The sequence below is a fragment of the Rattus norvegicus genome, chromosome 18 (assembly GCF_036323735.1).
Source record: "Rattus norvegicus strain BN/NHsdMcwi chromosome 18, GRCr8, whole genome shotgun sequence".
Classification (NCBI taxonomy): Eukaryota; Metazoa; Chordata; class Mammalia; order Rodentia; family Muridae; genus Rattus; species Rattus norvegicus.
Genome location: NC_086036.1, coordinates 60526571 through 60537664, shown reverse-complemented (window position 1 = coordinate 60537664; position 11094 = coordinate 60526571). Strand labels below are relative to the sequence as shown.

General features: G+C 45.3%; 1 long non-coding RNA gene across 4 annotated transcripts in view; it reads right to left on the bottom strand.

The window, feature by feature from the left end:
* The window catches only part of LOC102553083 (uncharacterized), a 110342-nt gene extending 99943 nt beyond the window's left edge, over positions 1-10399 (bottom strand). For all 4 annotated transcript variants that reach the window (XR_010059861.1, XR_010059862.1, XR_361428.5 and 1 more), the window contains exons 1-2: positions 10228-10399; positions 9057-9163 (exon numbers count right to left, since the gene is read on the bottom strand). This is a non-coding gene — a long non-coding RNA (uncharacterized LOC102553083). The remainder of the gene's footprint in view (positions 1-9056; positions 9164-10227) is intronic.
* Between the last annotated feature and the right edge of the window lie 695 nt (positions 10400-11094).

Below are 11094 nucleotides of genomic sequence, written 5' to 3'. Positions count from 1 at the left end.
GCTTTTGCTTTGCAAGATTATGTACACACACACACACACACACACACACACACACACACACACGCACGCACGCACGCACGCACGCACGCACACACACACACACACACACACACACACACATGCACACACACCCACGCATGCACATGCACCCATGCAAGCACCCACACACGCACCCACAGAGACAGACAGAGCAAAGTGGGGGAGAGAGACAGAGAGATTTTTTCTTATGATGCCATCCACTTCTTTCTCTCTCAGAGACTAACCAATGAGCCCTCACTGTTCTTTTGCGCACCGCTGCCCTCTGCAGGTGAGCTCCCATCCTGCCATCCACTACATCCAGATTGACAAAGACTCAGAAGAGGAAGAGGAAAGAAATTTTCTTCCTTCCTTAGGCTAAAGTTTACCTTTCAGGTTTTGACTTCCTGACTGGTAGGATTCCTGACTGGCCCACAGGAATAGCCATTGCACTCAGTAAACCTCCTTCCCCACAAAGAACTTGCAATAAGGCCTTGTGTAGGCCTGTGGTGGACCTGTAATAGGGTTGTCCCTGCATTCTGGCGTATCCAGATCTCAATGACTCTGCATCTGAGGTAAGTCCACTTCCTTTATACAATCTTTCCTCAGTGTGGGGTCAACTTAAAGTCTACAGACTCCTCCCTGGCCCATTCCTGTTCCCATGGAAATCCAAGTCTAGACCTGCTTTCCCCCAGACAAGCACAGATCTCAAGAACAAAGCAACACCATACAGCTTGAAAGCAATCTAACTCCCCCTAGGAAAGCAACAAACCTTTCCAAATGAAAGGTACTTTCTTTGGCATTTTGTAAGAAGGGAGAAAAGCCAGCCTCTTCAAAGAATCTGTTCATATACCATTTTGCTCAACCTGGATGTTCTCTCCAGAGAGGTCTGTTCTCCTTCTTTGCTCTGCCCCATAGGAGGCCTTTCCAGACACACAGGAGGGACAGCCTGCTCCCTGAGACAATTCCCCTGAGCCTCTTAGGAAGTACATCTAGGATATAGGTTATGCTTTTCTGTTATCTCCAAGATAGTGAGTGCTTCTGCCAACTATTAAACCCAATGGCGTTTCCAAAGATAGAGCCTGTGATACCCTGGTTACCCAGGCCTAGTGCTTTGCTTGGACTCTTGTGGCTCCTTAGATGGTGTAGGGAGCAGAATGTCACCTTGATAGTGTCTTGTTTATTACTGACATAGTTACGCTGTTCTAAAACAATGTCACATTCAGGGGAATATGTATGATTGGGCCATTTTGGCCTGGTATGAGATGGACCCTGAGAATTCATGGAGTTGTCTCTCTGCTTTTAGGGTTTCTGTTGACTTTCAAGGTGTTCCACTTTTGCCTTCTGTGGTGGTTTGAATATGTTTGGCCCACGGAGTGGCATTATTAGGAGGTGTGGCCTTGTTGTAGTAGGTGTGGCCTTGTTGTAGGAAATATGTCACTGCAGGGGTGGGTTTGGAGACCCTTCTCCTAGCTGCCAGGAAGCTAGTCTTCTGGCTTCCTTTGGATGAACTCTCAGCTCCTCCAGCACCGTGCTCCCTGCCATGATGAAAATGGACTGAACTTCTAAACCTGTAAGCCAGCTCCAATTAAATGTTATCCTTTATAAGAGTTGCCTTGGTCCTGGTGTCTCTTCACAGCAGTAAAACCCTAAGACACCTTTCTACTGCTGTCTTTAAACTCTCCTCCCTAATTTAAAAACTGTAAAACCAGATAGGTGCAGTCTGCCCTCTGTGCCCTTATTGTGGCTGAGAATCTTGACACACAAACTTTGCACACCAGTTTAGAAATAAAGAGTGCGCACTCTAAGTAAGGCTCTCTGGATCTTTGTGTGGAATATTCATGTGGTGTATGACTGCTTGGACTTGTGTATACAAGAGGCCAGAAGAGGATGTCAGGTGTCTTCCTCTGTCACTCTCTATCTCATTCTTTTGAGAGTCTCTTACTGAAAGTGGAGCTAGGCTGATAGCAGGCCAGCCCCAGAGATATATCTGTCTCTCCTCCCATCTGTCTCTAAGTCCCATAGGGGATACAGACTTCCTGGCTTTTTTTTAAATATGGGTGCTAGGATCCACACACAGGTCTCCCAGTTTGCTGAGCAAGTAACCCACAAAGTCTATTTCCAGCTTCCATCTCTAGATCTTATGTCCTCTTTTGCATTTCTGTTACAGATATACACTCATCCATCTAGTCATTCAATAAATATTCTGATAAGCATAGAATGATGGAAAATTTGGAAGACTCTTATAATAGAGGACCTGGCAGAAGTAACTTAAGGGAAAAAGTTTTTCTCTTGGCTCATGGTTTCCAAGGAACAGTTCATCAGAGGGGAAGGCAATAGTGGAGCATCTCTGTGATGGCAGGAACATGTGATGGGACTCTCACAGCTCAGTGCATTGGGAAGCAGGATGGGACTAGAAGCAAGGTCAGGTTATGATGTGTTAGCCCTGTCCCCTTTGGCCTACTGTGCCAAGCTAGTCCTACCATCTGAGGGATTCACAGCCTTCCAAACTGGTGCCACCAGTTGGGGTCAAATGGGAAGAGAGACATTTCATATCAGCACTCAGTGCCAGGTATCTACTTCTAGAAGACCCTTCCATAACTGGCCCTGAGTAACGGTTTTGATGTTGAGTTCTCCAAGAGTTTCCCAAATGATTCTAATAGGTAGCCAAAGAGGGCAATGCCTGACTCAAAGGCAAAGTCACATCTTCAGTTGCCTGTCTACATTTGTTAGGGATGCACCAGCCCTGTGCCCTTCTCCAGCAATCATCAGCAGTTGGCCTTACCTTTGGTTTTGCATTGTTGAATATTTGAGTCTTTAAGGCTGTTCCAGGCTTACCCTTTGAACAATGCATTGGATGTATGATGATGAAGAGAAAACCCTTGGACAAGAGTTTTTTGTTTTGTTTTTATTGGATTTTTTAATTTACATTTCAAATGTTATTCCCTTTCCCAGTTTCCTGGCCATAAGCCCCCTTATCCCACCGCCTCCACTTCTTCTACAAGGGTGTTCTCCCTCCCCAACCACCCCCCCTTTCTGCCCTCCCCCCAACATTCCCCTACACTGGATGTTCTAGCCTTGGCAGGACCAAAGGCTTCTCTTTCCATTGGTGCCCAGCAAGGCCATCCTCTGCTACATATGCAGCTGGAGCCATGGGTCTGTCCATGTGTGCTCTTTGGGTGGTGGTTTAGTCCCTGAGAGCTCTGGTTGGTTGACGTTGTTGTTCTTATGGGGTTGCAAGCTCCTTCAGCTCCTTCAATCCTTTCTCTAACTCCTCCCACGGGGACCACGTTCTCAGTTCAATGGTTTGCTGCTAGCATTTGCCTCTGTATTTGACAAGCTCTGGCTGTACCTCTCAGGAGACAGCTATATCAGGCTCCTGTCAGCATGCACTCCTTAGCTTCATCAATATTATCTAGTTTTGGTGACTGCATATTTAAGGGCTGTATACTCACGTGGGGCAGGCTCTGAATGGCCATTCCTTCAGTCTCTGCTCCAAATTTGGACAAGAGTCTTTATAATGCTGCAGACAACAAGTTGTCATTGGCCAGGGACTTGTGACGAAATCTTCAGAGTGGCAGGGGTGCAGTGACAGAGATTCCATCTCTCGGGCCTGCCTGGGCTGTCTTCTGAAGCACACGTTCTAAGAAATCGACTGGCCTAGGTTGCTTGCCACTGGTCTAGTAGTTGACTTTACAAAGCCTCACAGATCCTCAGTGTCTTTCTCAAGCATTCAATGTGTGACACCAAGTGATAAAAATTTAGCAGCCACGCCTGGTTCTGGGAAAGGCCACACGAGGAAGGTGTGTCTTTCTCCTGGCTGATGCTCTACAACTGGCTCGCTATTTTCCTGCCTCTCCTATAACAGCACAGCACACACTGGGTGACTTAGAACAACAGAACTTCAGTTCTGCAGGTCAGAACGGAAATCAGTGTCTGAGCTGACATCAAGGTTTGGCCTGCTTGCTCCTGTTTAAGAGTCCACTCTTGCTTCCTCTAGCTTCTCGGGGCTACACTGCTTCTTTGACTTTCGGTCACATGGCTCCAATCTCTGCTTCTCCTCTCCATCACCTTCCCTTATGTGCCAAATTGTCCTCTGCTTCCCCTTCTAACAATAAACGTGATTTCTTTGAGGGCCCAGGATAATTACCTCATCTTAGTATGCTTCCTGTTCTCTCATCTGTGATAAGTGATATTCCCCCACAAACTGTTATATTTATAAGTGCTGTATTTTCAACACGTCTTCTTCCAGAAAGTGTGTTGGTAAAATAATCTCCAATGAATGATATCGGGATATGGGGTTATGGTAAGGTGTTTAGAACATAATGGTGAATACCTTTCCTGATTAATCTTAACTGTCAGCTGTCAACTTCGAGTCATCTGAGAAGTCTGCATAGAGGAATTACCTGGATTAGATTGGGTTATGGACATGTGTGTTAGGGACTATTTTGATTGTTAATTAAATAGGAGAGCCTAGCCCACTATAGGTGGCACAATCCCTAGGCAGTTAGGCCTGGGCTGTGTAAGAAAAGTATCTAAACATGAGCCAGTGACTGAGCGAACAGGCAATATCACTACATGGTTTCTGCTTCAAATTCCTGCTTGAGTTCCTGCTCTGATTTCTTTCAATAGTGCACTATAACTTGTGGTCTGGGATAAACCCTTTCCTCCCTAAATTGCTTTTAGTCAGAATATTTTCTCACAGCAACAGGAAGGAAACTAGAACAGTACCCTAGTGATTGGGCCAGTGTTTATATAACAATATCTCTTTCCCCGGTTGTTTCTCCACATGAAGCCTTCTGCCGATTTATGACAGGGAGAGAGTCCTCACCGGAAGCAGCCCTCTCAGTCTGGAACTTGGAAGCCTCAGAGGTGAAGTAGACTCACACTATTTATAAACTAGCCAGTCTTCAGTGCTCTTTACAGCAGGAGATTGAAGCTTGTGTCTTTGGGAGCTGTTATCCAGGTCACTGTACCAGATGAAGTGATATCACCTTGCTTATAATGAGCTTCTCATCAGTAACAGGAATTTATCTACATGTATTGCCTGGTCCAGGTCTTGTCTCCTAAATGTATAGTATCACCACGACTACCAATGGTACTCGCCCCAATGGCCTCTTTGACTCTAGATGTTGGAGACAGAAATTTAGAGAAAACTTTCGAAACCCCACTCTAGACGTTCCTTTCTGTTGCTACAGAAATACATTCTGCCCCCAGCAACTTGGAGGAGGAGGGGGTTTACTGGCCTTACATCCATGAGTCACAGTCCATCAATGAAGGATGTCAAGGCAGTAACTTGAAGCAGAAACTGTGGAGGAGCATTGCTTCCTGGTTTTCTTTCTCCTTTTTGCTCCCAGTCTCCTGCTTCATCAGCCTTCTTACATAACCCAGGACAATCTACCCAGGGATGGTGCTGCCCACAGTGGGCTGAGCCCCCCCTATAGCAACTATAATCAAGATAACCCCTTACAGACCCACAAGTCAATCTGACCTGTCTAATTCCTAAAGCAGGGCTTTTCTCTCAGCCGATTCTAGGCTGTGTCCCATTGACAGTTAACACTTATTATCACAGAGCGGTATAGACAGAATAGGGCCTTGGGCTCCAGAACTTGCCCTGGTTGTAGTGATGCTGCAAATATGTGGAAAGCAAGTAAGAACTTTTCAGGGACTTCGCTTTGTAAACCCCAGGCCCCTCTGTTTTCACAGGGAACTTTCAGAAGGACAGGTTTTTAGACTGCAAGGTCTTAAAGGGTACCAAAAGCTGGGCATGGTGGTGCATACCTTTTAATCCCAGAGGCAGACTAATGTCCGAGTTCGAGGGGAGCCTGGTTTACAGTGTGAATTCCAGGACAGCCAGGGCTGCACAGAGAAAACCTGTAGTGGCTTGAATGTGCTTGGCTTAGGAAGTAACAGTATTAGGAGTTGTGGCAATGTTGGAGTAGATGTGACCTTGTTGAAGGACGTGTGTCACTGTGAAGGCAGGCTCTGAAGTCCTAGGCTCAAGCTCTACCCAGACAGAGGGTCTCTTCCCGGCTGCCAATGGAAACCAGTCTTATCCTGGATGCCTTCAGATCAAGATGTAGAACTCTTGACTCTTCCAGCACCGTGTCTTCCTGGATGCTGCCATACTCCCTGCCATGATGAAAATGGACTGAACCTCTGAACCTGTAAGCCAGCCTCAATTAAATGTTGTCTTGGTTGTGATGTCTGTTCACAACAATGAAAATTGTAACTAAGACAAACCCTGTCTCAAGAAACAAAAACAACAAAAACACCATACCTATTAGTCTGGGGATCTAGACTATTTCTTGAACTGGAATAGTGATAAGATAAAGAAGGTAGAAGCAATGATCTGGGACAAGCCAAGGAGACCGCGAAGCCGTGCTAAATGTCTCCACACCCTTGAAAAAGTAACAGGAAGGCAGGGCTGTGAGATCTGGATAAAACCTGCACTCACACTGTTCTCTTACTCAAGAAGCTGACCAAAGGTCCAAGAACTAGATGCGAAGGTGTCTTTCAGGACTGCTACAAAAGAGTGTCTATTAAGAAAAAATTTACAAATGTTATTCTGGGGGGAGGTATGCACAGTAAGTAGGTGAAGGTTCCAGGAAAGTTGTTGGGGTCAGTTCTTCCTTCCCCAGTGTGAGTCTCTAGGATAGAGCACAGGCCATTGGTCCCTTTACCTATAGAGCCATCTCAGCGGCCAGCCGACATGTGGTAAACTCTGCTCTAATTTTCTTTCCTTTTCTAACTATATGCATGCATGTATATCTGAGTGTGGGTTTGTGCACGTTCGTGCTGTACCTGCATTGGTCAGAAGAGATGTTGGATCTCTCTGGAGCTGGAACTAGAGGGAGTTGTAAGCCACCTGGTGCTGGGAACAGAGCTGTCTCTGCAAGAGCAGCACTTGTCTTTGGCCACTGAGTCATTGTTCCAACCCCATCCATTCACACTGTCTTAATGCAATTGTGCTTCTACTCAGAAGAGAAGGGCTTCGTCCACACAGGATAGGTCTTACATGGAGTGAGCATGTCCATTGTTTCCTTCTGTCCTTACCTTTCCTGTGAAAATTCGTCGGTTCCTATTTGTGCACTTTAGCATTATGTTAGATGAACTCTGAACTCCATTGAGCAAGCACCGGTGGCTCAGATAAAGGATTTTCTTCTGGACTTCAAGGTCATCAACTGCATCCATTTGTGGTGTTTAGTCCACTCTGAGTCAATTATATCACGCAAATAGAAGATCATTGACTTTCTTCTTTACTCTGGCTTCTAAGCCAATCAGCATTTTCTTATCCATCCTTGTGATTACATGGAGAGATGTGCACAAAGAATGGGTGACGTCTTTCCTGATTGGGCGGCAGCTGCCACATGACTACGTGCCATCCCTACTGATTGGGCAGCAGCTACAACATGACTATGTGCTATCTCTCTTGATTGAGCAGCAGCTGCAACATGACTATATGCTGTCTCTCCTGATTGGGCGGCAGCTGCAACGTGACTATGTGCTGTCTCTCCTGATTGGGCGGCAGCTGCAACGTGACTATGTGCTGTCTCTTTATTGGGCAGCAGCGGCAACATGACTAAAAGGCAGTTCTACCTTCCTCTTGAATCTCACTAGAATTTCCCACCTCAAGAGTGGCCTGACAGGCAGGATGCACTGTCTGATGATGATTATAACCATGTTGCATTTGAAAAACCATCAGCCTAGTACACTCTGCAGAACAGAACCAAACCTGGTTATCTCCTGTGACCCCCAACCCCCAAAAAAGGGTGTGGGTGGGGGTGGGGACCTGGCTCAGCCAGAAATTTACTGTGTGACTCCTCTGCCTTGGGGACTTACCTCTACTGTTCCTTCTCCTTAGTAATTCTGTGCCCACCTTTCTAACACATGATTCTCACCTAAGCGAGACTCAGGTTCTGGTCATTCCCAAAGGAAGGCTGCCTTCACTTTGAGTGTAGTTCATACCTTCTCTGCTACATGCCACCAGGCCCTGGCCACTCCCATCTCATTCACTTACTCATTCATTGTGCTAGATGCTGGAAAAGAGGAGCTCGCACAGCAAGTAGAGAGGAAAGAACGGACAGTCAAAATAACCCTGTGCACAACAGAGCTCAAGCATGATTCATGTTTCTATTTTTAAAGTTATGATAGGAAAACTTACCAAGAGAACAAAGGTCCGATTGTAGAAACGAGATTCTGGATTGCTCTTGCCCAAAGCCTGACGCCTCTCACAAAATACTGTGCTTACTGAGGCCCACCGAGCACAGGCTCTCCAAATCTCATGCCTTGCAAACACTTGATTCTGTTTCGTTTGTGCTAGGCTGAAACCATGATCTGCTGAAAGTGGTCAGATTTTAAAGAACCAGACACTTCCAGTAGTCAAGGAAATGTCTTAGCAAGGGTCAGAATAATCAAGGAGACTGGCTATTGACTGACACTTGTCAAAGCTGATCACACAACTAGTCTGAAGTGGGAACAAGGATCTAGGAAGCATCAATACTATTGAGAAACAAAACCCTCTTATAATACAATACTGAGAAGCTGGTAGCCATGTCTTTGCCATACAACTTAAGCCCTGACCAAGAGTAAACATCAGTAAACAAGAGTTGCAATAGTATGAGGTGCTGTAGCCTCAGCTGACTTGGCAATGGACCATCTATCCCAAATCAAAAATGCTTCTTTGAGGGTCTTCAAATAGGACCCAAGGAAAGGACCCAACAGATAGGTTCCAAGAAGCTGAGGATGCCAGTGTGCAGCAGGAGACAGCACAGGTTGCTATGGAGGGAGGAAGACGTCCAGATGAGAGAGGAGAGAGAAAAAAAAGAGAGAGAGAGAGAAGAGACAGGGAAGCAGAAAAAGAGAGGCAGAAAGAGTAAGACACATTATGTTATTTAAAGAATTATTTCATTCACTCTGTTCAAAACTCTGGTTCCAGTTGTTTCTGTGGTTGGAACCTGGTTATTTAACTTTCTTTAAACAACAACAAGAAAACAACTTTCTATTTCTAAACTAGATTGGGCTAGGCATTGTTACTTTACCTCTCAGGAGTCCTGACAAGGACAGATGATCTGCTTCTAGACTGGGCAGAGACAACAACATATTCAGCTCCCAAGTCTCAGAGCTGCCAGGAAGCAGTTTCCCACACCTGCAGCGATCATTTCAGAGAAATTGCTTAAAGATATTATTTTTGAAGAAACTCTTAACTCATAGCTATTCAGTGTCAACCGTAATTTTATTATCTTATGACCTCAACATAAATTATCAAATGTATTCAAGTACATGTTAAGTATCTACAATGCTATCTTGTTCTGGGAGTTTAGAGAAAGCAATGCCAAACCCAGCACAACCCCCTAACCTCCACTTCTAATGAGGTTGTTTGTCAAGTCTGGAGGTTGGAAGTCAGATCAGAATGTTGATAGCTCTGGTTCCTCCCAAGGCTGTGAGAGGGGCCTCTTTCTTGGGCTCGTAAGATGAGATGACTAGAGAACACTTCTGCCCATGTCTTCTCCTCGCTGACCCTGGTATGTCTGTTCATAAGGACACCAGTCCAATAGGAAAAGGATCCAGCCTTAATTTTCACTTAATTACCTCTTAAAAAACTGTTTCCACATAGACAAGCATTATGGCATATTGGGGAATTAAGACTTCCACACATGAATTTTGAGGGGATGTGGATCAGCACACAACAATCTTTGGTACTTAAAGCCACTGAGACTTGAATGCTGTTTTTCCCCACAGCATAAGCCAGGCTACCTTGACTTATACAAAGAAACAATCAAACCAAGGCTCAAAATGACAGCTTCTTTGAGGTATCTGTGCATATTTATGGCCCTAATAAAAAGTGACATCAGAGACTGTATTTAAGAAAAAAGAGAGGAGGGTTATGTGTGACACAGCCATGACTAAATTAGCATGCATTAGTCTTCTTAGAATTAGAACATCATTATTTTTTTCCAAAATAAGAAGCTAGGCTTCTTAAGGAGTGGGAAAGATAAATGTCTCCTTCTGGGCTGACAAGGAAGCTCAGTCAACCACCACAGCTGTTTCCCACAGTGGCTGCCACCTTCTACCTCACAGGGATCCAAGATGGCTACACCAGGTACTCCAACTGCCTCCCCGTGGACTTCTGTATGGGTGCCATCCCTGTTGGTGACACTCAGGGTTGTCTGGCCTCCCCGACTGTCATGAACTCAGATGCATCACGCTCACCAGATTAATTCCTTAAAAGCTTGTTCATGTTGCTCTACCGCCTGCCAGCCAACCTTGCTCCTGTAATGTCCCTGGCTCCTTCACTGTTAGCTGACTTCTCTCCTATGATGTCACAGGTGTATTCACTGTCTGCCAGCCTCACTCCTGTGATGTTACAGGTTCATTTACTGCTTGCCACCCTCGCTCCTGTGATGTCACAGGTCCTTCCCCGGCTTGCCAACCTCAGTCCTATGACATCACAGGTCTGAGAGAGCCAGACCTGTGAGTGGTTTCAGGTTCCTGGGTAAGACCTTCAGACTCTAAAAAGCAGAGATCCTCACAGGGTGTACCTTCAGTGTTTGTCTGGAGTTACTGTCACAGATAAGCTCAAATGTTGACTTAAGACAAAGGAAAGAAATTCTTTCACAGTTCTAGAAGCCTGAAGTCCTGCATTCAAGTTTTGGCTAACAGATGTGTCCAACCCTCAGGAACAGATATGAATGTGGCCCAACTCAAAACTCAGCATGCTTAGAACATAGGACTTAAGTATTGCTTCTTTTCTAGATATAACTTTACTAGGTGGTTCCCACAGAAATTTGGTATATGACAACACTGTCACAGTATCTATAAAGAATGCAGACCCAAAGCTCAAGAAAAGAACTCCTCCTTGCTTTTTAGCATCTGGAGGCTAAACCCCAAAGCTCCTCAGGTTTTCTGGCTGTGATACCCCCATCTCCATCTTCATAGGACTTTCCCATCCCTGTGTCTTAAACCCCCATCTATTTTTCTCTGATAAAGGTATTTTTCATTGGATTAATGGCTTACCTGGACCATGCGGGAAAATCTCACCTCAGATCCTTTATTTATAACAACTTTTCCCTAAAAAGG